We start from the raw sequence: 27184 nt of genomic DNA, 5'->3' as shown, positions 1-27184 counted from the left end.
TGAATGATGCCATATATTTATAGCAATACTTTGTAGTTAAGTTGGATAGTGAAGTGGTGAATGTTCTTTTCCTTTTCAGATTAACTGCTACACATGTCCTTTGATCAGTCTCCTTGAAACTGTCAGTCAAAACATGGACCATGTTCTCAAAACAGTGCTTTCAAAAGAGAAGGGGATAAGGGGAGCATTAACCAATGGTTTTGGAATCTCATAGAAAGTAATGTCATGGCCATAACCCTGCCCAGAGTTTTCTGAAAATTCAGTACAAAACTAATACAGTGTGTGCACTTCTAAAATTCTGCCTACCAACAATCTGAGGACAAGCAACCTGACTTCCCACCTTGGACTTCCCTTCAAGTGCAGGTCTTTCCCATAAGAGTAACCTCTCCAGAAATTCTGCAAAGTTCTCCAGCCACAGCCCATCATCCACTATACCAGAACCCTCCAGTTCCCAAAGCCAATAAAACATTCAACAGAAACCACAACACACACTTGGTGGCTTTTAAAACCAAAATGTTTTATTCGTCACACATCTCTTAATTTACAATGCCTCTGCCATTCATACATATCAGCTATCCACAGTGTTAAAGAAACTTAAATATATTTCATATCAAACTCAGTAAACCAAGTACAAAAAATATTTATAAAAAGTTGTTCACACATAGGTCCTATTACCAGCTTCTGTGCAAAATGAGAAAGATAGCAAGGAATCCACGTTGACTGGAAAGTTTCTTTATTAGGCCTCTTCCTGCCAAACCCTCCATACCCAACATGGTGCAAAGGCTTTGCCAGGGAACCTGAAACAAGACCCCAGTTCCAGCTTTCACAAACAGCATTTCCTCTTTTCATAAGTCTGTGCAGACATATATGTTCAAGTGTTTAAACATGATAGCCCTCTCAGACTGAGCACAGAAAAGCAGCTTCTATACCCAGCAGTACACTGGCTAGACAAGGAAGCCCACGAGAAGGCCTTAAATAGGCTATGATGCATCCTATCAAACACAGAGCAGGATCATCACCATCCCTGTAGTGCCAGTGAGAAGACGTGCTAGGGATTGTAGAGATGGGCAGACTATGGTCTGTGTCGTCATGCTTTTATTTCCCCCGCCAGTCTCAGCACCCAATAGTATAGTCCCTTGTAAGTCTTCACATCCTTGTGCATTTTCCATATTTTCTCACACTCACACACACAAACACATATCGAAATGCATTAAAATAAGAGTCTCAAAGATCTATACAACATACTCAACAGTTTCATTGTGAAATTCTAGAAAGACAAACTAATTAAGAATATTGTAAAAATCCTGAATGCATGAGTTTTCACACCCTTTGTCACAGCAAACCAAAATTAGCTCTGGTTTAAAAAAAAAAGCCTTAACAAGGCCTATAATAAGTTAAATAGAGCCCACCTGTATCTACGTTGAGCTGATTCAAATACTACTGGATGAAGAATCAAGCTGTTTTGAAATGAATTTGAAACAGATGTCAAACATGCTAAAAGGAGCAAGTGAAAGATCCCTGGGATGTTATTAATAGTACAGATAGGGGAAGGCTATAACAAAATTTCAACGCGTTAATCCTTTGGAGCACTGGGAAGTCCATCACTGCAAAGTGGAAAGCAATTTGGAACCAACAAGACATTGTCTTGATGAGGCCATCCCTCCAACGTCAGTAGCTATGGGTTAAGGAGTCTGCTGTGGAAGGTCACAGAGTCTGAAGATTACTTTAAAAGAACTACAGAGTTCTCTGGTTAAGTCTGGGGAAAATGTTTACCAGCCAGCAATTCCAGCTACCTTCCCATGACCTGCATGGGAAGGTAGCTGAAGAAAAGCCACAGGGGACACTGCAAGAATGTGGGAGAAGGTTCTGCGGTGTGAGACCAAAATGCGGCACATCACCCTGCTACCACCACCCCTACAGTAAAGCATGGTGGTGACAGCATTATGCTGAGGGGATACTTTGCAGTAGCAGGGACAGGGAGGCTCGAGACGGTCAAGGGAAGGATGGATGATGCAAAATACAGGCAGATCCTGAAGGGAAACCTATTCCAGTCTGCCACAAACCTGGCACTGGGGAGGATTCGCTTTTCAGCAGGACAATAAGCATACAGAAAAAGTAACAATGGAGTAGCTCAGTAAGAACAAAATGAACATCCAAGTTCCTGAAGCAAATAGACAATCTGTGACAAGAATTGAAGATGATCCCCAGCTAGCTTGAAAGAGCTTGAGTTCATCGTCTAAGACGCCTCTTCTCACTGTGCAAAGTTGGTAGACACTGATCCTTAAACAAGTCACTGCTGTTATCCCGCTGCAAAAAACCAAGGGCATCCACCAAGTACCGAGTTAACGGGTGGGAAGATTCATGCAATCAACTTTTTTTCTTAGACAAATTATTTTTGGAGTATGTTTTGTAGCTCAATCAAAAACGCGCACTTTAATGCATTCTGGATCTATATATTTTAGAGCAGAATGTGGAAAATGTACAAGGCTGTTAAGAGCTCTAGAAGAGACTGCATATTAGTCAGTCAAGTATATGCAAGCATGTGCCAAGCAGCTTTCATCTGCAGGCCAATGCAGGGCTTCCCATTTGCCAATATGCACAAAATCTAATATACAGCACTCAAGATTTATAGGCAACCCAGAAGAAGAATACGCTCTTAGGAAAGTGAATCACAACGAGAGGTATGGCAGTCTTCCAGAAGCTGCAGGGCACCAACAAGCCCAATGGCACAGGCAAAATACAATACAGGGCACCCTGACTGGAAGGAGAAGGGCTGAGCGTCTTCCATAAATGCAAAACAAAGTCCCCATGTGCTCAAATATCAGCAGCGGGGGACGGGGGGAGTCTGAAGTCTTAGTGTTCAATGTTTTTACATTTTCCTGCAGGTAGGACGAAGAAATGCAAGGCTTTATAAAAAGGACAAAGGGGATCTTGTATGACAAAGCCAGGTTTTAAAAGTGCAATTCAGCCCAGCCCCTTACTTGAGCTTTGATCTAGAACCTCAAAATGAAAGAGCAAGGAGCTCCTTACAAAACTCTTTAGCAGCAGCAGCAGCTCTGCATTCTGCACGCACCCATGATGGAAAGGGGAAAGGCCATGCTCACCGAGCACGCTTACCTGGATCCAGGCTGCGCGCTGCCCTGAGGCCGAAACCTGCTGCTCAGACCTGCCGTGAATTCTGAGCCCAGCCAGCCTCTAAAGCAGCTATCCTGAAACCGAAGGGCACAGCAAGACAGGCAATCGCCCTGCTGAGCACAAATTCAGCTGCCACAGTGGCTATTACTTCAGAGGAGCTGACTCTGCGGCAGGAACCCAATCTATGAATGCCAGTGATGGCAGGGTCCACAAGCAGCACGCCATCCTCAAGATATTGGCCTTGCCACCAGTGGCTGCTGCAAAATAGCCTGCATAAGTGCCCCTCCCCCAAGAAAGTCTGTGTAGAAATCTCTGCTATCATCAACAACTGGACACCATCTCACAGCTCAGAGCAAGGCACTGTCCAGGTGACGACTCCTACCTACTGATCAGAGCAGTCTGCAGTGCTGATGGTGGTGGGGAAGGGGCATGGCAGGGGGAGTTGCATGCAGAGGTCAAATAGTGTCTGAAAAATCTACATCCAATAAGGTGGAACAGTCACAAGGAAGATCCTGCTCTCTGAATTTCTCAAAATGTCTAATTACTCCCAGGGCAATAAAAGTTTCCAGGTATCCGGGAGAAGGAAAATCACAACTATAACCAAATCCCTCTCCTGTCAAAGCTGAAAGCTTTATAAAGCAATGCAATGGTTTACAAGGCACTGTGGTCTACCTTATTGGTAAAACGCAAGGAGCCGTGCACAGAGCCCAGAGTGAGCACTATATCCCTCTGCAGGCCCCTGAGAAAAGATAGTACGGTATATGCTTCCCTGCTTATCACATGGTGAGGTTCCTTCCAGCAGACAGCTACAGTTCACCATGAGCCAGTTGAAGCAGTCAGCACTTACATGTAATCTGATTCTGGGGAGTTTATGGTACACAGAGAGCTTTGGAAAATGGAAACTTGGTGATCTCTGATGTTGGCATCATACAGACTGCAGGCACCGAGTGTTCCTAGCTCCTTTGTGCTCACTACTGCAGCTCGACCCACCCCTGCAGACATAGTCTCATGCAGAAGAGACTGGAAAGAATGTGGTTTCATTTTAAAGAAAGGCGTTTATTGCACTGGAGTGGGGAATTGCACTGGAGTGGGGAATTCTTAGTGTATAAAGAAATCTCCCAGCACCGATACTCCTCCAAAGTCGGGGAATATTCCCTGAAGGCAATGGCAGAGAACTGGGCAGGAGCTGCTCTGAAAGACAGGAAGGCTTCTGACTGCAAAGCAGGGGAACCACAGCAGGTCTGTGCAGCTATGATAACACTGGAAGGTGGGTTCTCTTCCCAAAATCTCTCTGCTCCCTTTTTCATGCCCATCTAGCTGTACATGACCCTAGATACCTCTATGGCAGCAGGTACCCCAGGAAGGTAATGAGCAGGACACAAAGTACTACATGACAGTCCTCAGTTGGGTAGGAAAGGCCTGAATTGAGACTGAACTAGAGCTGCAAACAGGCAGCTATCCCCATCCCTAGAAAGGGAGGGAGGTAGTAGGGAATGGGATAGAAGCAGAGTGTAAACAAAACCCAAGAAACAGTTCCCATCCCCAGTGTCCCTACTGCTCAGTCTGGCAAGGGAGTATTTCTGTCCTGAACTGTAGGCCCTCCCAGGTGCAGTTCTGCCCCCAAAAGATTCAGGGTCCCTACAGCAGCAGCAGCAGCAGCAGACTGCAAGCACAGCCCTTTGTACCAGGCACCTCTGCTAATGTACTCAGATCACCTGCCCATGAAAGGAGTACAGAGCAAGGGGGGGGCGTAATCTACCTGCCATGGCCACTTAGAGTCCAGATCTACCCGCAACCAATTCTTATTACACAGGGCTGCCGGCACTGACTGCCCCAGGAGTACCAATCTAAGAAACAGAATCCCCATCCCAAAAAGACAACAGGTCATTGCATCAGCTTTTCTTCCACTATCCCACAAGGTGTACGAAGGGCATGAATCCAAGCCTGCCAGAGCTGGAAGCAGGACCCTCTCTATGGTCATCATGAGCTGCTGGGACATCAATTAACGAGCCTGAAGAAAGAAGCAAAAAAGAGATTTCAAATTTGAGCCATGAAAATATGAACAAGGCAAAGTACTTTTTCTTTTAAACAGAGGGGAAGGAAAGAAAATCTGCTGCCATGACCTCTGCACTATTAAGATCAGAATTCAAAACCAGGCGGCTTCATACTCCATCGTACCTGGGGAAATGGCTTTCTTGCACCCAGGGGACAGCTCAAGACCGGATGAATAGGAGATGCTATGGGCAGGGCTTCTATACTTAAATTATAAATTCATAGCTTTATTTTCCAGCTAATCAGTACAAACATCTATTTGCCCAGCACACATACTATTGTTGGGGACCTGTTATGATTAAAATACATAAATTTGTGCAGCTGCGGAGTTAGCAGCACAGAAAAGGCACAAAAACCTAGAGTGAAGCCCAAGACAAGCAACAGGAGGGCTAAGAATACTAGGGGAGATTTTCCAAGCTGAGGTTTCTCTCAGTTAAAAGCTAGATTCAGAAGTCCCAGCTATGCACCAGGATTGAGGTGCACTGGCACTGGCAGAGGTGTGCATGATTAAAAGAAAAGCCATGTTAATCATGACCTTGCAATTATGGTTATTACCGGTACCAACAGAATATATATACAATAATTAATCAGGACATTTGCAAAGTTGGTCTGTATTTCTAGTACAGTAATCAAAATTATGGAAGGAACGGCCCAATTACCCTAACATGCATGGAGAAGCCGGGTGCAACAGCAGGGCATTACAAGACAGATCTGAGAGAATCACAACACAGGAAGAAGTGATGGACAGCACCTTTAAGGTGAATCACCCACAGGTCGCACCTCGGCACCATCATCTGGCACTCAGACTATAACAGTCAGCAATAATCAGTACCATAAAATTCAAGCATGTACTGTGACTAAAAGATAGTACCACTTACTGCTACAGCACTACTAGATGTACCTGACACAAGAACGAGGACGCGGACATCCACATCATAGATAAACAGCCTACCATCACCAATGGCACAAGACAAATGGGGGAAGGGCTGGCAAAGTCCCAGGCCACTTAGATTTTGGGACCTGGTGCTTGACGCCATCCTCAGGTTGACAGTACCTGTTACCCAGGCCAAAATGCTATTTCAGGCCACAGTGGGGCCAGACTAGGGAAAAAGCTGAGAGGTGGAGACAAAAAGCTAAAAGAATGAGTAGAGTAAGAGTTTATAAATATTAAAATGAGTAAAATAAATTAAAAAAAAAGTTATCTAGAAAACATTTAATCCTGGCTACTAAAAAACTGTGCCTGGAATCCAAGTTGTCAGAAAATGTTTTCCCCCTAGATAGGGGCTCCCCCCACCCCGAGCTGTTACAGGGCCCCCTTCCCTGACTATCAATGGCACCTGAAAGCAAAACCAATTAGAGGATTGGGCTCCATGTGAAGAAGTCATAGCAATGGAGAAATGATTTACCTGATAATTTCGTTTTCCTTAGTGTAGACAGATGGACTCAGGACCAATGGGTATAGTGTGCGCCTGATAGCAGTTGGAGACGGATCAGATTTCAATCTGACGTCAGCCCTAGTACATATATCCCTGCAGGAAGTGCAGCTCTTCAGTATTCTCCTCGAAAAGCATTGTGGATATATGAGTGACTGACTAATTGATTAACTTGAATAACTTCATAACTTGGTTAAACGTTCAAACTTGATTAACTTGAACTGGTTGATTGACTACAGTTGGAGACCGCCAGTGTACTCAACCGGAAAGCATCTGCACCCGGCTGGGTGGATGCCCTAGGTAAATGAAAACATGGCTTACCCTTGAATCATTGAAAGACCATGCGAGACGGCAGCCAAGGGTGGGATGCTGAGTCCATCTGTCTACACTAAGGAAAATGAAATTATCAGGTAAGCAATTTCTCCATTTCCTAGCGTGTAGCAGATGGACTCAGGACCAATGGGATGTATAAAAGCTACTCCCGATCCGGGTGGGAGGCTGCCCGTGACCCACTTAGTACTGCCCTTGCAAATGCTGTGTCCTCCCGAGCCTGAACGTCCAGACGGTAAAATCTGGAGAAGGTATGGATGGAGGCCATGTCGCCGCCCTGCAGATCTCGGCAAGTGACAGCATTCTAATTTCTGCCCAGGATACTGCCTGGGCTCTGGTAGAATGGGCCTTGACCTGTAGAGGTGGTGGCTTGCCAGCTTCTATATAGGCCGCCTTGATGACTTCCTTGATCCAGCGGGCGATGGTTGCCCGCGAGGCCGCTTCCACTTGTCTCTTTCCGCTGTGAAGGACGAAAAGGTGGTCCATTTTTCATACGGGTTCGGACATTTCCAGGTATCTGGATAGGAGTCTGCCGATGTTGAGGTGGCGTAGACTCCGGACTTCTTCCGAAGTCTTCAAGTCATCTGTTGTTGGTAGTGAGATGGTCTGGTTAAGATGGAAGTGTGAGACCACGCGTAGATGGATGGACCCCGGGGTGAGTCTGAGGAACGGCTCACGGCAGGACAGTGCTTGTAGTTCAGATATGCGGCGGGCTGAACACACCGCCAGCAAAAACACCGTCTTTAAGGTTAACAAGCGGAGGGACAGGCCTCGGAGGGGTCTGAAGGCGGTTCCCGCTAGGAAGTCCAAAACGAGATTGAGATTCCACAGAGGTACTGGCCACTTTAGTGGTGGGCGAATGTGTTTGACTCCTTTCAGGAAGCGTGACACGTCCAGGTGAGAAGCTATGCTGTCGCCCTCGCTCTTGGAGCTGTAGCATGACAATGCGGCCACCTGTACCTTGATGGAGTTGAGGGACAGACCCTTCTGTAGTCCATTCTGTAAGAATTCCAGGATCACGGGAACTGTAAATGAGTGTGGCTTGATGTTGTGGTCTTCGCACCAGGCTTCAAATACTCTCCAGATCCTTATGTACGTTAGCGATGTGGAGAACTTGCGTGCTTGGAGGAGAGTGTCGATTACCTCCCCCGAGTATCCGCTCTTTCTCAGGCTAGCCCTCTCAATGGCCAGACCGTAAGAGAGAATTGAGCTGGGTCCTCGTGGAGGATCGGACCTTGTTGTAGCAGGTCCGTGTGCGGGCAGGGGTAGGGGGGTTTCCTGCCAGCAGTCTTCTCATGTCTGCGTACCAGGGTCTTCTTGGCCAGTCCGGAGCCACCAGAAGAACTAGTCCCTTGTGTAGGTGTATCTTGTGAATGATTGCTCCCAGTAGGGGCCACGGCATCGATCCCTTGGGACTGCGGTTCCTGCCTGCGGCTGAAGTATCTGGATACTTGAGCGTTGGATCTGTTTGCCAGAAGGTCCATGTCCGGTGTCGCCCACCGATCCACTATCATCTTGAAGGCTGTGGACGACAGCCTCCATTCTCCTGGGTCTAGACTTTCCCTGCTGAGGAAGTCTGCCGTGATGTTGTCTTTACCGGCAATGTGGACGGCAGAGATCTCCTGGAGGTTTGCTTCCGCCCATGCCATCAGGGGGTCTATTTCTAGGGACACCTGTTGGCTTCTGGTTCCCCCCTGCCGGTTGATGTAGGCCACTGTCGTGGCGTTGTCAGACATTACTCTGACCGCTTTGTTTCGAAGTCTGTGAGCGAACCGCAGGCAGGCTAGTCTGACTGCCCGCACTTCTAGGCGGTTGATGTTCCATCCCGCCTCTTCTGCGTTCCACTGCCCTTGGGTGGTTAGCTCCTCGCTGTGTGTTCCCCATCCTCAGACTGCCATCTGTGGTGAGTAGGGTCCAGGTTGGGGAGGATAGTCTCGATCCCCGGCTCATGTGGCTGGCCTGCAGCCACCACCATAGCTGGGTCCAAACTCTGCCCGGGAGTGATAGACGTACGGTGTAGTTCTGGGACCATGGGCTCCACCGTGATAGGAGTGAGCGCTGTATGGGTCTCATGTGGGATCATGCCCATGGCACAACTTCCAGTGTGGATGCCATCAGCCCGAGGACTTGCAGGTAATCCCATGCTGTGGGACGAGGATTCAGCAAGGTTTGCAGCCGGTTCCACAATTTTGATCTCCTTGTCGGGGTCAGGTTGACCTTGTCCTCTTTGGTGTCGAATCGGACTCCTAGGTATTCCAGCGACTGTGAGGGCTGTAGGGAACTTTTGTTTGTGTTGACTACCCATCCTAGGCTTTCCAGTAGAATTATAACTCTGCTGGTTGCTTGGCGGCTTTCCTCCGGTGACTTTGCTCTTATCAGCCAATCGTCCAGGTAAGGGTGAACGAGGATTCCTTTCTTCCTCAGTGTTGCCACCACCACCACTATTACAGCTTGGTGAATGTCCGGGGTGCTGTGGCTAACCCGAAGGGTAGTGCCCGGAACTGGTAGTGATGGTTCAGGACTTTGAAACTTAGGTAGCGCTGATGTTCCTGATTAATGGGGATGTGCAGGTAGGCCTCCGAAAGATCCAGGGATGGGAGAAACTCTCCTGGTTGTATCGCCCTTATAACGGATCGTAGGGTTTCCATACGGAAGCGAGGGATCCTGAGGTGGCGGTTGACTGACTTGAAGTCCAGGATGGGCCTGAATGTTACCTCTTTCTTGGGAACGATAAAATAAATGGAATAATGGCCAGTACTTAATTCCTGTGGAGGCACTGGGGTTATGGCCTCTAGGGCCAGTAGTCTGGACACTGTAGCTTCCACTGCCGCCCTCTTGGAGGGGTCGTGGCAGGGGGGACTCCAGGAACTTGTCCGGAGGGGTTCGTTGGAAATCCAGGTAGTACCCCTCCCAAATGATGGCTAGGACCCACTTGTCCGAGGTTATTTCGACCCATCTGTGGTAAAATAGGGCTAGTCTGCCCCCATGGCTTCTTCCCTTGGATGGGTCGGCTGAATCTCATTGTGGGGTGCAGCTGGGGCCCGTACCCGAGCTGGCTCCCCTCTTGTTGTGCTTGGTCCGAAAGGACTGGTTCCTGCCCGTAGGGCGGGGCGCTTGATAGTTGCTCCTGTAAGAATTGAAGCGCTGCGAATTTCTGCCCTGGAGGACCTGGGGAAGGGACGCTGGTTTCTCTTAGTCTTATCTTCCGGTAGTCGCGGCAATGGGACTCGCCCCATTTGTCGGCCAGTTTCTCGAGTTCGCTGCCGAACAGGAGGGATCCTTTGAAGGGCATCCTTGTGAGGCGCGTTTTGGAAGATACGTCGGCCGACCAGCTTCAGAGCCAGAGTTGCCTCCTGGCAGCCACCGCAGATGACACTCCTCTGGCCGCTGTGCGCACTAGGTCGGAGGCAGCGTCCGCTAGGAATGATACTGCTGGTTCCATGTCTTCTCCCGGGGTGTTGTTCCTGTTTTGTGATAAGCAGGCACGTGTCACCACGGTGCAGCAGGCCACAATTTGTAGAGACATAGCGGCAACGTCAAATGACTGTTTGAGGATGGACTCCAGACGTCGGTCATGTGCATCCTTAAGCGCAGCTCCTCCCTCCACTGGGATAGTGGTGTGCTTAGAGACCGCGCAGACCATGGCATCCACTCTTGGGCATGCAAGAAGATCTTTGGTTGCTGGGTCCAGGGGGTACAGGGCTGCCAAGGCTCGTCCCCCTTAGAATACGGACTCTGGAGCATTCCATTCCAGGTCAATCAGCTGTTGTGCTGCTTGTAACAGAGGGAAGTGGTGAGAAGTCTGTCGAAGACCCTCCAGCAGGGGGTTCGGTTTAGGTTCCCCCGAAGTACTTGGGCCTGGGATAGCGAGCTCCGTCAGAGATTGATTGACCAGGTCCGGGAGCTCGTCCTTTGTGAAGAAGCGACTCATGGTTTGGTGAGGCTCTGTCCCCGGGGGGAGCTCCCCCTCTTCTAGGGGTTCGGCTTCCTCCTCAGAGATGTCCGAGTCCCCAAAGGTGGGGCTTCTGGGTAATGGGAGCCTCTGCCTAGGTCTTGAAGGGCCTGGGGCATGTGGGTCCTCCAGTGGAGCATGTAGCTGGTCAGCCAGAGGTTCAGTTTGCATTTGTACAAAGGCATGAATCCCCTTGAAGAACTCCACCCATGATATCGACGCTGGATTAAAGCCGAGGGGCGCTGGTTCCTTGGGGTCCCTGTCTGTGGGGGTCCCCGGGCTAGGTCCGGGGTGCCCCCTGAGGAGCTAGAACTCGGCCCTGGGTGGGACTGGCCCTGAGCTGGATCTCCCAGGGCCTCCTCGCACAGGGCGTCGGCCTCCTCGCTTTGTGCGACTCTGATGTGGCATGCTGGGCAGAGGCCTTGCACTTTAATTTCTGTTCCTGGGGGTGCCATGGTTGTCGGCGCGTAAATCTTATGCACTCCAGTGCACTTAAAATGAGCGTGTAAGTTGTGCGCGAGGCTGTGCGTAGATATGCGCTCAGCTCTGTGCGTGCAAGTTATGCGCGCGTAAGTCTATACGCACAAGTGCTTTGTGCGCCTGACTCGGAGATGTGCACTCGGAGGCAAACGGCGCTGCGAGTATGCCAAGATGGCGATGGTGAGCATGCGGGCAATACGGTTACCCCCTCGGAGAGTCTCCACGTGGGCAGACTCTTGGAATAGCTGGGGCCTGGCCCTGCTAGGGCGGATCAACCCGGTGGCACTGGTCCCGGTCGGTGACCTGTGCTCCTCCTCGATCCTCAGAGACCAGATTCAAGTAGAGGATTTCTACCTTACCTTGTCTTCGGCGCTTCCCGGTTTCGTCCCAGGCGGTCTGCGGGGGGAGAGGGCAAATACCTTCACCGCCGTGCTCGAGGGTGCACCCGCTGCTTCTCAGCCGTGCCCGAAGGATCGGGGGCTAGGTCCTCGCCGCGATTTATTTATTTAGAATTTTTCTATACCGACATTCTTGAACAAAGATATCAAATCATATCGGTTTACAATTAAACAGAACAGTCGCGGCTATGGCGTTACATCCAACATTGCGCAATGAACATAGAACAGGTCAACAATTCAACAATAACAAATAGTGAAATGATTCATCAGTGAATAACAATATATAGAGCAACAACAACTGGGGCGGCTGTGGGCGTAACATCAAAGATTTGGCCGCTGGACCAAGGCTCACCTCAGAGGGACCACGGAAATCACCTCGGGAATCTCAACTGGGGGAGGGATCCGAGGGTATCACCGCAGGAGAGCGGGGCTTGTCTTCAGGTAGGTTTTCTTCTTTAAATTTTGGGTTTTCTTCTTTGAATTTGATCTAACGCTTGAGAGCGTGCAGATAGTCCCTAACTGCTATGGAGATGGAAAATACTGAAGAGCTGCACTTCCTGCAGGGGTATAAGTACTAGGGGCGGACGTCAGATTGAAATCTGATCCGTCTCCAACTGCTAGCAGGAATACACTATACCCATCGGTCCTGAGTCCATCTGCTACAAGCTAGGAAAGTTATATTAACACTGTAGTGCGCACATACTACCCAACAAGAGGGGGTCCCAGCACAGACGTGCAGGGCTTGCAATGTGACAAAAAACAGTGGAACCACAAAGCTCTGACATTAAGAGGTAAGAATACAACAGAAAAGCAAGACACTTCTATTCTTTATATTAAGGCATCCTAAAGCAGGGATGATCAGAAGAACATGCCATGCATGGGATAACCTGCTGGATGCTCCCTGAGAAGGAAGGTTATTTATTTATTTAAAAATGTTTATATACCGCTTTTTAAAATAAAATTTTATCAAAACGGTTTACAATAGTTTAAAATAAGATAAAAATAAAGTGCAAATTAAATTAAATAAAAATACATAAATTTAGTTAAATAGCTAGATAATTACTAGCTTAAAATAAAATTCTTAATAAAAAAATAAAACAATAATAATAATAATAATAATAATAGTAGTAGCGTGCCATGGTAAACAGAATAGGAAAAGTAAAAAGGTGAGAGGGGGAGGGAAGAGGTGATGAGTTATCAGATAAATATATCCCAAAAAATGAAGGGAATGAAAAAAGATTGAATGAAAAATTAAGGTAATATGTGTCAAGTGAGCAGATTGGAGTAGTATGTGTCAAATGGACGGGGTTGAAGAAGTGGGAACTTCAGTTTTGTTGGAAGAATACTTAGAGGAGTTATTAAATGCATGTTGAAAAAAGTATGTTTTCAGAGCTATTTTGAAGTGATGAGGGTTCGATATTAGACGGAGAGGGTTGGGTAAAGAGTTCCAAAGAGATGGTCCTGCTACTGAAAATACTCTCTTTCTGGTTATGTCTAATCTGGCCTGTCGTGGTGAGGGATTGTCTAGGAGATTTTGAGTGAGTGATCTTAGGTGTCAGGTCGGTTTGTAAATACGAAGTAAGGTGCATAACCAGGTGGAGGAAGAATTACAGATTAAGCTGTGAATGATTGAGAGTATTTTGTATTTTATCCTGTATTTTATGGGTAGCCAGTGAAGAGATTGTAAGATAGGAGTTATATGATTGCGAACCGGGGTACCAGATAATAAGCGAGCTGCACTATTTTGGACTAGTTGTAGGTTACACTTTGCCAGTAAAGAACCATCACATGGCTGCATCTGTGGGCACCTCACTGCCGTTCCTTGTGACCTTAAGCACGTCACTTCACCCTCCATTGCTTCAGGTTCAGACAGACTAAGCCCTCTGGGGATAGGGGAATACTTACAGTACCTGAATATATCATGAAAGAGGAAGAAATGAAAAATAAATGTAAACCCCCTTCTTTATGAGCTCCTGACTTTAGAAAAGCAGCATCACGCCTACCCATTTGTTGCTCCTCCTTTCCCCAGGGCGTGATTTCCTGCTATCCCAAGCTGCAGAACTTCCCTCACTCAGACCAACAGTGCTGCTGTCCAGCTGAAGGAAAACAAATAGAGAGACCTTTCTACTAAATGAACCAAGATGTCCGAGTGAAGAAGACAGCAAGCTTCAGAGGTCTCCTTGATTAAGAAATGCTTTCCATTCTGTTGGGCTAAATCATGCCTTAAATATTTGGGGATAAACATTGGATCACAACCTCTTATTTGTTCTTAATTACATCCCACTACTGAAAACTATTGAAGGGAACATGACTAATGGAGAAATTACTTACCTGCTAATTTTGTTTTCCTTAGTGTAGTCAGATGGACTCAGGACCAATGGGTATAGTGTACTCCTGATAGCAGTCGGAGACGGATCAGATTTCAATCTGACGTCAGCCCTAGTACATATATCCCTGCAGGAAGTACAGCTCTTCAGTATTCTCCTCGAAAAGCATTGTGGATATATGTGTGACTGAATAATTTGAATAACTTGATTAACTTTATAACTTGGATAAGTTAACCAAGTTATAAAGTTAATTATTATAATATTATTATAAATTTAATTATAATAAAGTTATTTATTTGTTGTCTTATTATGTATTATCTAATTCAATTTTCTCCAAGTTCATTTTCCTGTTCTATGTAAGACTCATATGTTAAGTCATCCTAATGTTACATGTAAACCGAAGTGATTAGTAACATTTTGTTACCAGAACCTTGGTATATAATTGCTATTAATTGCATCAGTAGCATGGGTTCTTCTTAGTGTTTGGGTAATTGCCAGGTTCTTGTGGCCTGGTTTTTGGCCTCTGTTGGAAACAGGATGCTGGGCTTGATGGACCCTTGGTCTGTCCCAGCATGGCAATTTCTTATGTTCTTATATAAAAAATGTTAAATAAATAAATAAATAGATAAAGTAAGTTAACTAATTTGAACCGGTTGGTTATAGCTGGAGACCACCAGTGCCCTCAACCGAGAAACGTCGACACCCGGTAGGATCGGTGCCCTAGCTGAAGCAAAGCAAGTCTTACCCGTGAATCACTCACTCTCGGGGATGTCACCCGAGAATTCCATGAGTAAAGGCAGCCGTGCGCGGGATGCTAAGTCCATCTGTCTACACTAAGGAAAACAAAATTATCAGGTAAATAATTTCTCCATTTCCTAGCATGTAGCAGATGGACTCAGGACCAATGGGATGTATAAAAGGTACTCCCGAACCGGGTGGAAGGTTGCCCGTGACCCACTTAGTACTGCCCTTGCAAATGCTGTGTCCTCTCGAGCCTGAACATCCAGGCGGTAAAACCTGGAGAAGGTGTGGATGGAGGACCATGTCACCGCCCTGCAGATCTCGGCGGGTGACAGCATCTTGGTTTCTGCCCAGGACACTGCCTGGACTCTAGTAGAATGGGCCTAGGCTTGTAAAGGCGGTGGCTTGCCTGGTTCTACGTAGGCCGCCTTGATGACTTTTGATCCAGTGGGCTATGGCTGCTCACGAGGCTGCTTCCCCTTGCTTCTTCCCGCTGAGAAGGACGAATAGGTGGTCCGTCTTTCGTACAGATTCAGACCTTTCCAGGTATAGGACTAGGAGTCTACCAACGTTGAGATGGCGTAGACTTCGAGCTTCTTTCGAATTCTTATGCTCATCTGGAGAAGGTAGCGAGATGGTTTGGTTGAGATGGAAGTGAGACACCACTCTGGGGAGGAACGACAGAACTGTGCGTAACTGGATGGTTCCCAAGGTGAGTCTGAGGAACGGCTCCCGGCAGGACAGTGCTTGTAGCTCGGATACACGACGGGCCGAACAGACTGCCAGCAGAAAGGCTGTCTTCAATGTTAATAGTCAGAGAGACAGGCCGCGGAGAGGTCCCTGCTAGGAAATCTAGGACCAGGTTGAGGATCCAAAGAGGCACCGGCCACTTTAGGGGTGGTTGGATCTGCTTGTCTTCTTTCAGAAAGCAGGAGACATCCAATGAGAAGCTATGCTGCCGCTCTCGCTCTTGGTTCCGTAGCATGACAATGCGGCCACCTGTACCTTGATGGAGTTGAGAGACAATCCCTTCTGTAAGCCGTTCTGCAGAATTCCAAAAATCGCAGGAATTTTGAATGAGCGCGGTATGTCGTCGCGGGTCCTCGCACCAGGCTTCGAATACTCTCCAAATCCTTATGTATGTTAGGGATGTGGAGAACTTGCATGCTCGGAGTAGGGTGTCAATTACTGCCCCCGAGTATCCGCTCTTCTCAGGCGAGTCCTCTCAATGGCCAGACCGTAAGAGAGAATCGAGCTGGATCCTCGTGGATGATCGTTCCCTGTTGGAGCAGGTCTCTGTGTGGAGGTAGCGGGAGGGGCCTCCCTGTCAGCAGTCTTCGCATGTCTGCGTACCACGGTCTTCTTGGCCAGTCCGGGGCCACTAGAAGTACTGGTCCCCTGTGGTGTTCTATCTTGCGGATGATTGCGCCCAATAGGGGCCACGGCGGGAAGGCATATAACAGTCTCCTGTGGCCAGGTCTGTACCAGGGTATCGATTCCCTGGGACTGGGGTTCCCACCTGCGGCTGAAGAAACTGGGCACTTGGGAGTTGGACCGGTTTGCCAGGAGGTCCATGGTTTGTGTAACCCAATGGTTTATTATCAATTGGACTGCTGTGTTCGATGGCCTCCATTCTCCTGGGTCTAGACTTTCTCTGCTAAGGTAATCTGCAGAGACGTTGTCTTTCCCAGCGATGTGGACGTCAGAGATCTCTTGAAGATTCGCTTCCACCCATGACATTAGGAGGTCTATGTCCAGAGACATCTGTTGGCTTCTGGTTCCTCCCTGACGGTTGATGTAGGCCACTGTTGTGGCTTTGTCCGACATTACTCTGACCGCTTTGCCTCGGAGTCTGTGACCGAACCCGTAGGCAGGCTAGTCTGACTGCCCGGGCTTCTAGGCGATTGATGTTCCATCCAGACTCTTCTTTGTTCCATTGCCCTTGGGCGGTTAGCTCCTGGCAGTGTGCTCCCCATCCTCGTAGGCTGGAGTCTGTGGTGAGCAGGATCCAGGTTGGTGAGGATAGTCTCGTTCCCTGACTCAGATGGCCTTTTAGCCACCATCGTAGTTGGGCCCGAACTCTGTCCGGGAGCTGAAGATGTACGGTGTAGTTTTGGGACAGTGGATTCCATCGTGATAGTAGTGAGCGTTGTAGGGGTCTCATGTGAGCTCGTGCCCATGGCACTACTTCCAGTGTGGATGCCATGAGGCCGAGGACTTGTAGGTAGTCCCATGCTGTGGGGCGAAGTTCGCTTAACAGGGTTCGTAACTGGGTCATCAGTTTTCATCTCCTTGTCGGTGTCAGGATGACCTTGTCTTGTTTGGTGTTGAACCGGACTCCCAAGTATTCTAGAGATTGGGAAGGCTGCAGGCAGCTCTCGTTTGTGTTGACCACCCACCCGAGGCTCTCCAGTAGACTTTTGACACTGTTGGTTGCCTGGTGGCTTTCCTCTGGGGATTTCGCCCTGATCAGCCAATCGTCTAGATAAGGGTGACACGCAGATTCCTTCCTTCCTCAGTGTTGCTGCCACCACCACTATCATCTTGGTGAACGTCCGGGGTGCAGTGGCTAACCCAAATGGTAGGGCCTGGAACTGGTAGTGACTGTCCAGGATCGAAAAGCATAGGAAACGCTGATGCTCTTGATGGATCGGAATGTGTAGGTAGGCTTCCGACAGATCCAGGGATGTAAGGAACTCTCCCAGTTGTATCACCCTTATTACCGAGCATAGGGTTTCCATGTGGAAGCGAGGAATCTTCAGGTGACGGTTGACCGCCTTGAGGTCCAGGATGGGTCTGAATGTTCCTTCTTTCTTGAGGATGATAAAATAGATGGAATAATGTCCAGTATTTATTTGTTGTGGGGGCACCGGTGTTATAGCCTTTAAGGCTAGCAATCTGGTCAGTGTAGCTTCCACTGCCATCCTCTTGGAAGGGTCGTGGAAGGGGGATGCCACAAACTTGTCCGGAGGGAAGTGGTGGAAATCCAGGTAATATCCCTCTTGAATGATGGATAGGACCCACTTGTCCGACATTATCTCAACCCATCTTTGGTAGAATAGGGCAAGTCTGCCCCCTATGGCTTCTTCCTTTGGACGGGTCGGCTGATTTTCATTGTGGGGTGTGGCTGGGGCCTGGGCCCGAGCTGGCTCCCCTTTTGTTGTACTTGCTCAGAAAAAACTGGCTTCGGCCTGCGGGGCGGGCCGTTTGAAATGTGCTTCTATATGGGTTGAAGCGCTGTGATCCTCTGCCCCTGGAGGTTCAGGGGAAGGCTCACTGGTTTCTCTTATTCCTGTCCTCCAGTAGCCGGGGCAGTGGGGACTTGTCCAATTTGTTGGCTAGTTTCTCTAGTTCACTTCCGAACAGGAGTGTTCCCTTGAAAGGCATCCTTGTGAGTCTCGTTTCGGAGCCAGAGTTGTCTTCTGGCCGCCACGGCGGATGACACTCCTCTAGCTGCGGTGTCCGAGAGGAATGATACAGCTGGTTCCAGGGCCTCCCCAGGACTGTTATTCCTGGTCTGTGATAAGCAGGCGCATGTCACCACTGCACAGCAGGCCGCTATCTGTAAAGACATAGCGGAGACGTCAAAGGACTGTTTGAGGATAGATTCTAGACGTCTGTCTTGAGCATCCTCGAGTGCTGCTCCTCCCTCCATCGGGATAGTAGTGCGTTTCGAGACCGCGCAGACCATGGCATCCACTTTCGGACATGGCAGGAGATCTTTGGTGGCTAGGTACAGAGAAGTACATGGCTGCCAGAGCCCGCCCCCCTTTGAACGTAGTTTCCAGGGCATCCCATTCCAGGTCAATTAGTTGCTGGACGGCTTGTAATAGTGGGACATGACGGGACGTCTGACAGAGTCCCTCTAGTACGGGGTTCGTCTTGGGTTCCCCCTGAGGCACTTGTGCCCGGGATAGCAAGCTCTTTTAAGCTGTGTGAGACCAGGACTGGAAGCTCGTCCTTGGTGAAGAAGTGTCTCATTGTTTGGTGGAGCTCTGTCCCTGGAGGGAGTTCCCCTTCCTCCAGGGGCTCCGAATCCTCATCCGAGTTGTCTGTGTTCCCGAAGGTGGGGCTTCTGGGCGGTGGGATCACTTCCCTGGGCAGAGAGGGTCCCGGGACGTTCAGGTCCTCTGGTGTAGCTTGTGGCCGTATTATAGGGAGCCCTGGTTGCATGTGGACGAAGGTATGCAGACCTTTGAAGAATTCCACCCAGGAGATAGATGCCGGGTCTAGACTAAGGTGTGCTATGTCCCTGGGGAGCCCCGTTTGGGGGAGGGGGGGTTCCGCTGTGCAATGCTAGGACTGGCTGGGGAGGGCCATGAGTTGGATCCCCTAGGGCCTCTTCGCATAGTATACACAGGGCCATGGCCTCCTCATGCTGTGCACTCTGTGGCATGCTGGGCAAAGGCCCTGAGCCTTGAGTTTCTTTTCCGGTGGTACCATGGCTTGTGCGAGTAAAATACAGTTGTGCGCTCCGGTGCGAAGTTGTGCGTGTAGGTTTGGTGCGCGCTCAGGGGAGATGTGCGCGCTGTTGTGCGCCCGGCACAGTAAGCATGTGGCTAAGCGTGTCGCTTGTGTGCACGGCGGCTAACAGATCAAAATGGTGACAGCGACCACCTCGGAGGGTCTCCACATGGGAGGACCCTCGAATCTGACCGGGGTCTAGCCCTGCTAGGGTAGATCAACCCAGTGGCACTGGTCCTGGCTGGCGACCTGTGCGACTCCTCGAGCTTCGGAGACTGGAGACTTTTAAATAGATTTCTACCTTATCTTGTCTCAGCACTTCCCGGTCTCGTTCCGGGCGGTCTCCGGCTGTGGGGGGAGAGGGAAAATACCTTCACCGCCGCACTCAAGGTTGCACCTGCTGCCTCTCAGCCTCACCCAATGTCGGGGGCTAGGTCCCCGCCGAGGGTCGGCTGCCTGACCGAGGCTTACCTCCGAGGGATCGCAGAAATCACCTTGGGAATTCTCAACTGGGGGAGGGACCCAATGGGTGTCACTGCAGTACAGCGGGGCTCGTCTGTAGAGGTAAGATTTCTTATTTTGGTTTTCTTTGGTAAAATTACTCTCACACTGTGCGAGCATGCATAGAGTCCATAACTGCTATGGAGACGGAAAATACTGAAGAGCTGCATTTCCTGCAGGGGTATATGTACTAGGGCTGATGTCAGATTGAAATCTGATCCATCTCCAACTGCTATCAGGAGCACACTATACCCATTGGTCCTGAGTCCATCTGCTACATGCTAGGAAAGTAGAATTGCTCAGGTTTCAGAAAACTTTCCCTTTTTGGCAGCATCCAGAATATCATTGCCAGCTCTGGCAAAGGATGTTTAAATGGGTTACAATAGGCTCTGGTAGAATAAGACATGTGACTATAGGACACCCAATTTCCCCACCTGTGCATCCTGAATACCCACCCCCACAGAGAAGCTGGACAACCAGGAATAAGTGGATCACAGTGGGCTCTGGCAGAATGAGGCCTGTCATGAAGAGGACCCCCCCCCCACCCCACACACACACACACACTCTCTCCACTGTTACCCTTACATACAGGTCGATACTGTAACGTGCGGTTGAAGATTTCCCGTCTGTAACGTGCTGGGAGCGCACAATTCGGATGCGTAAGGCGATTCAGCGATAACAGTCTCCAGTTTCACGCATCCTTGGTGCTTCTTAAAACAGACGCATAACCCTATCCGCACGCAGCATGTATATGATATGTAAATGAACGAATTAGCTGTATAATGAAGGAATTAGCTATTCCCCTCCGATACTGTGACGCACGCTCAGATTATCTCCTTTGTAACCCGCTGTTTTGCTGCGTCCTTAACCGTGCGATTTTGGCGCTCATGCCTTGAGCGCTGAAATCGCACGGGCATTCATTCGCTGCCGGCGGGGGCCGTGCATTCATCCAGGCAGAGGGAGCCGGAGGCCGCTTTCGCCGCCGGCTCCCTGTGCCTGGATGAATGCACACCCACCCGGCCGCCTTGAGCGCCGAAATCGGGAGGAGAGGAGAAGGGAGAAGGGACTATCGTAGCAGGCCCGAGCCTTGCTACTTTTTCTGGTTTTTTTTTTTTTTTGCCTCGGGAGGAGGACACAGACTGGGGCTGCACCGGAGACCGGACGGGGCCAGGGCAGGTGAGCGGGGGCTGGGGGATAGTTTGCCGAGCATCGGGGAACATAACTGTCCACTTCCTGGTACCTGTCATTTCAAATGTCATTTGAAATGACAGATACCAGCGCGGCCGTGAAGCGTTAGGCCCGCGAACCCAGGATACTGTATAGGCGCTCTATACAGTAAAATTGGTTGCGCGGGCCTAACGCTTGCCTAAGGCTTCGCAGCCGCGGCATGCATTTGCATGCAATTAGAAGAGAGTATAGAGCGGTAGGTGAAGAGAACTGTGCGTGCGGGGAACGAGGGTGCGCCTGACACTGCCGCACTGTTTCTACCGCGGCCTTAGAATATCGACCCGATAATACCTTTTCTGCATTTGAAAATGAAGCGATGTCTGAAAGGGATGTAGTCATCCAGTGTACCCAGAAACCCTTAAACATCATCAAGGATCACAAAAGGAAGCTACTTCTGCTGGGGAGACTTGTCATCAGAGAAACCAGTTTGAGGGTACTCAGCCAGAAGAAATAGCAACCAGATAGTCAATGCAATTACAGAAGAAAGTAGAGGCTCATAATCAATGTTACCTTCCATCTAGGGGCCAATGACCTTGCTAGAAATGGTATCCTTGCTGAAATAGAAAGATTTCCAAAATCTAGGGAAGAAGAAGAGTATTCACATGGCAGACACCATTGCCTTTTCAGCAGTATTACCTTGTTCATTGAAAGGGGAAGGAAAAGCTCTGCCATATAGATAAACTTCAATATCTGGTTCAAAACCTGGTGTAAAGCAAGCGGTTTTAGATACATTGGAGGCTGGAACAGTAAAAGGTTATACAGTAAGGATGGTCTACATTTGTCCTTGGCAGGAAAGAGGATGCTAAGTGAAACATTAAGAGCATTTAAACTAGAGGGTGGGGATGGCAGCAGGCGGCCAATGAAATTGCCATGTCACCCCCAAGCAATACAGGAACTGGGAGGAGAGAAAAAAATCAATCAACTGAAAAAAGCAGAAAATGTGACTAGGAAGAGCAGCAAACCAAGGGAGAAAAGGTGGAAAGCTATGAGCACAAATGCTCGTAGTCTGGGCAATAAAATCCCAGATCTGCAGACTCAGACATCGTTGCTGTTAGAGACCTGGCTCATGGAGTCTTATGGTCGGGATCTGGCCATCCCGGACTATAACCTGAGAAGGAAGGAGAGAGGACAGAAAGGGGGAGGAGAAGCTCTTTACATACAAAACAATATCCAAGCAACTGAATCACAAGGGATGAGGGGAAGCAGCATTATGGGCTGTCAACAAAAGAAAAAGATGGTGCTTCCATTTACACTGGTGTGGTCTACAGACCTTCAATCCCAATGGAAGAACTGGACAGAGATCTGACTGAAGACATCCAAAAGGTGGGAAAGAAGGGAGAAGGGATGATTGTTGGAGACTTTAATCTGCCGGATGTGGGCTGGAGGATCCCTTCTGCAGAATCTAACAGTAGTAGAGGGATAGTGGATGCCCTGCACGGGGCTCTGCTCAAACAAATAGTAATGAAACCCATGAGGGAGGGAGCTAAACTCGATTTAGTGCTCGCTAACGGGGAGAACGTCTCTAATGTCCGGGTGGGTGCCCACCTCAGCACCAGTGATCGTCAAACGGTATGGAGAAGTCACACGAAGACCGGAGTTTTGAATTTCAAACATACGGACTTTGTCAAAATGGGGACGTTCCTGGAGGAAGAATCAGAAGACTGGGAGATAATGGATGAGGTGGAACAGTGGCCAAATTAAAAGGAGCTATTGAAAAGGCAACACATCTATATGTTAGGAAAGTAAAGAGTAAGAGGAAAAAGAAACCGATCTGGTTCTCAAGAGAAGGAGGCTGAAAAACTTCAGGCAGAAAGAACAGTGTTCAAGAAATATAACAAATCCCAAAAAAAGAAACACAGGGAAGAATACTTGGAGAAACGAAGAAAGAAATCAGGAAAGGAAAAGGTCAAGCAGAAGAAAGGATTGCCAAAGAGGTAACGCGAGGTGAGGGAGGCCAAAAGTGGTAGAGTGAAACTGAAAGGTGACAGAACAGTGGGTGGAGAGAGATTAAGTAATGGCAGAAATATTAAACAAATACTTCAGCTCAGCGTTCACTAAGACGACCCTGGAGAAGGACCGGCGCTGGCGGATGAGACAGTAGATGGGGATGGGGTGGTGGAAACTCCATTTACACAAGAGAATGTACGGGAAAAGCCAGGCAAACTGAAAGTGGAGAAGGCCAAGGGGCCTGATGAGGTTCATCCCAGGATACCAAGGGAGCTCAGAGATGCTGGCGGATCCGCTGAATGACCTGTCCAATAGATCCCTGGATTCAGGGGTTGCTGCCGTGTGACTGGAGAAGAGCGGTAGCAGAGAGGAGACTGCTTCACTTCAGTGGTGGGAAATTAATGGAGTCTCTGCTGAAGGGAAGAATAGGGAATTATCTACAAGCTGGTGGGCTGCTGAACCCAAGGCAGCATGGATTCACCAGGGGAAGGTCCTGTCAGACAAATATGATTGATTTTTTTTATTGGGTGATGACAGAATTGGATCAAAGAAGAGTGCTTGATGTGATTTACTAGGATTTCAGCAAAGCTTTTCATACTGTCCCGTAGAGGAGAGTCGTGAATAAAATGACAAGCGTGGGAGTCTGAGGCAAAGCGGTAGAGTGGATTACAAACTGGTTGGCTGACAGGTAGATGGAGCCTACTCTGATGAGAGAACGGTGTGAAGTGAAGTGCCACAGGGATCGGTTTTGGGACTGGTTCTGTTCAATATCTTTGTGAGCACATTATGGAAGAGATAGAAGGTAAAATGTGTCTTTTTGCGGATGATACTAAGATCTACAACAGAGTGCACACGCCTGATCAAGTAGAAAAAATAAAAAGTGATTTAAGAAAGCTTGAAGAGTGGTCAAAGATTTGGCAGCTGGGATTCAGTGCCAAGAAGTGCAGAGTCGTGCACCTGGGGTGCAGCAATCCAGAAGAGCTGAAAGTGATGGGCGGTGAAAGACCTATGCAGACAGACTGGGAGAGGGACCATGGGGTGATAAGTGTCTGGTGATCTGAAGGCGACAGCTACAGCCTGAAGAATGCTGGGCTGCATAGAGAGGAATAACCAGTAAGCCTTTGGATGAGGTCCTACCTGGAGTATTGTGTTCAGGTCTGCAGACCGTATCTTAAAGTAGAGAGATCATAGGTGGTCCAGAGAAGGGCGATCAAAATGATGTGGGGTCTGTATTGGAAGATTTATGAGGAGAGGCTGAAGGATCTAAACATGTACACCCTGGAGGAGAGGAAGTGCAGGAGAGATAGGATATGGGCCTTCAGATACCTAAAAGGTTTTAATGATCCACAAACTTTTAACCTTTTCCTTTGGAAAGCAGACAGTAGAACTAGGGGTCATGAAATGAAACTCCAGGGGGGACTCAGAACCAACATCAGGAAATAATTCTTCACTGAGAGGGTGGTGGATGCCTGGAATGCCCTTCCAGAAGAGGTGGCGAGGACAAACACAGTAAACAAATTCAAATAGGTATGGGATAAGCACTGGATCCCTAAAGGCTAGAGAATGGAAATGAAGAAAAAGGTGCATGTGGGTAACTTGCACTGAGCGGCAGTTACTACCCTTAACCAATTAGCTTTCATGAATTTGACACAATTTCAACATCACTCTCCGCTTCAATGGTGGGGGCTGAAAGAGCAATTGGAATCAGATGAGAGACAATACAGCCCTGACCTTTACAGTTCAGGGCACTGATACACAGACAAGAGGGGGAAAACGCAGGACTGCTTCTATGGCCAAGTCCAAAAGCAAAGCTCGTCAAGCAGCATTGTCTGAAGAATCAAAGCTGCTCACCCCATAAAAATGTCAATAGTATTACTGCCCTTAACAGAAACATGGGGTAACCTGCACGAAGCAGCAGTTACTACCCTTAACAGAAACATGGGGGTAACCTGCACGGAGCGGCAGTTACTGCCCTTAACAGAAACATGGGGGTAACCTGCACGGAGCGGCAGTTACTGCCCTTAACAGAAACATGGGGGTAACCTGCACGGAGCGGCAGTTACTGCCCTTAACAGAAACATGGGGGTAACCTGCACGGAGCGGCAGTTACTGCCCTTAACAGAAACATGGGGGTAACCTGCACGGAGCGGCAGTTACTGCCCTTAACAGAAACATGGGGGTAACCTGCACAGAGCGGCAGTTACTACCTTAACAGAAACATGGGGGTAACCTGCACGGAGCGGCAGTTACTACCCTTAACAGAAACATGGGGGTAACCTGCATGGAGCGGCAGTTACTACCCTTAACAGAAACATGGGGGTAACCTGCAGGGAACTGCAGTTACTGCCCTTAACAGAAACATGGGGGTAACCTGCACGGAGCGGCAGTTACTGCCCTTAACAGAAACATGGGGGTAACCTGCACGGAGCGGCAGTTACTACCTTAACAGAAACATGGGGGTAACCTGCACGGAGCGGCAGTTACTACCCTTAACAGAAACATGGGGGTAACCTGCACGGAGCGGCAGTTACTACCCTTAACAGAAACATGGGGGTAACCTGCACGGAGCAGCAGTTACTATCCTTAACAGAAGGCATGGGGGTAACCTGCACGGAGCGGCAGTTACTACCTTAACAGAAACATGGGGGTAACCTGCATGGAGCGGCAGTTACTACCCTTAACAGAAACATGGGGGTAACCTGCAGGGAACTGCAGTTACTGCCCTTAACAGAAACATGGGGGTAACCTGCACGGAGCGGCAGTTACTGCCCTTAACAGAAACATGGGGGTAACCTGCACGGAGCGGCAGTTACTACCTTAACAGAAACATGGGGGTAACCTGCACGGAGCGGCAGTTACTACCCTTAACAGAAACATGGGGGTAACCTGCACAGAGCGGCAGTTACTACCCTTAACAGAAACATGGGGGTAACCTGCACGGAGCGGCAGTTACTATCCTTAACAGAAGGCATGGGGTAACCTGCATGGAGCAGCAGTTACTACCCTTAACAGAAACATGGGGGTAACCTGCACGGAGCAGCAGTTACTACCCTTAACAGAAACATGGGGGTAACCTGCACGGAAGCAGCAGTTACTACCCTTAACAGAAACATGGGGTAACCTGCACGGAGCAGCAGTTACTACCCTTAACAGAAACATGGGGGTAACCTGCACGGAGCAGCAGTTACTACCCTTAACAGAAACATGGGGGTAACCTGCATGGAGCGTCACTTACTACCCTTAACAGAAACATGGGGGTAACCTGCATGGAGCAGCAATTACTATCCTTAACAGAAGGCATGGGGGTAACCTGCATGGAGCGGCAGTTACTACCCTTAACAGAAGGCATGGGGGTAACCTGCATGGAGCGGCAGTTACTATCCTTAACAGAAACATGGGGGTAACCTGCACGGAGCAGCAGTCACTACCCTTAACAGAAACATGGGGATAACCTGCAGGGATTGGCAGTTACTACCCTTAACAGAAGGCATGGGGGTAACCTGCACGGAGCGGCAGTTACTACCCTTAACAGAAGGCATGGGGTAACCTGCATGGAGCGGCAGTTACTGCCCTTAACAGAAACATGGGGGTGACCTGCACGGAGCAGCAGTTACTACCCTTAACAGAAACATGGGGGTAACCTGCATGGAGCGGCAGTTACTACCCTTAACAGAAGGCATGGGGGGAACTTGCACGAAGCGGCAGTTACTTCCCTTAACAGAAACATGGGGGTAACCTGCACGGAGCAGCAGTTACTACCCTTAACAGAAGGCATGGGGGTAACCTGCACGGAGCAGCAGTTACTACCCTTAACAGAAGGCATGGGGGTAACCTGCACGGAGTGGCAGTTACTATCCTTAACAGAAACATGGGGGTAACCTGCACGGAGTGGCAGTTACTACCCTTAACAGAAGGCATGGGGGTAACCTGCATGGAGCGGCAGTTACTACCATTAACAGAAGGCATGGGGGTAACCTGCATGGAGCGGCAGTTACTACCATAAGAAACTTGCTGGGCAGACTGGATGGCCCATTTGGTCTTTTTCTGCCGTCATTCTTGTGTTACTATGTTCATTTCTGGTCTGGTAGCAGAATACCTCATATTTTGCTGCTATAGCCACCGTTTCTCCTTTCCCCCAGGATAACAATTTATTTTGCTTTTTCTTTTGTGAGAAGTCTTGGATTTTCTGTGGGCTTT

General features: G+C 48.9%; 1 protein-coding gene across 3 annotated transcripts in view; it reads right to left on the bottom strand.

The window, feature by feature from the left end:
• Positions 1-27184, bottom strand: part of STK35 (serine/threonine kinase 35) — a 64333-nt gene that overhangs the window by 12721 nt on the left and 24428 nt on the right. The window contains exon 3 of one of the 3 annotated variants that reach the window (XM_029612889.1): positions 497-5146. The exons of 1 other annotated variant lie outside the window; for it this stretch is intronic. The gene's annotated coding sequence lies outside the window, so the exon portion shown is untranslated. Of the gene's footprint in view, positions 1-496; positions 5147-13790; positions 13877-27184 lie in introns of those variants that run through there. One more of the 3 variants, XM_029612891.1, reaches the window with a different exon arrangement.

Source organism: Rhinatrema bivittatum, chromosome 8 (genome assembly GCF_901001135.1).
Source record: "Rhinatrema bivittatum chromosome 8, aRhiBiv1.1, whole genome shotgun sequence".
NCBI lineage: Eukaryota > Metazoa > Chordata > Amphibia > Gymnophiona > Rhinatrematidae > Rhinatrema > Rhinatrema bivittatum.
Note: the sequence above shows the minus strand (reverse complement) of the source record. Positions and strands in the feature narration are given on the sequence as shown.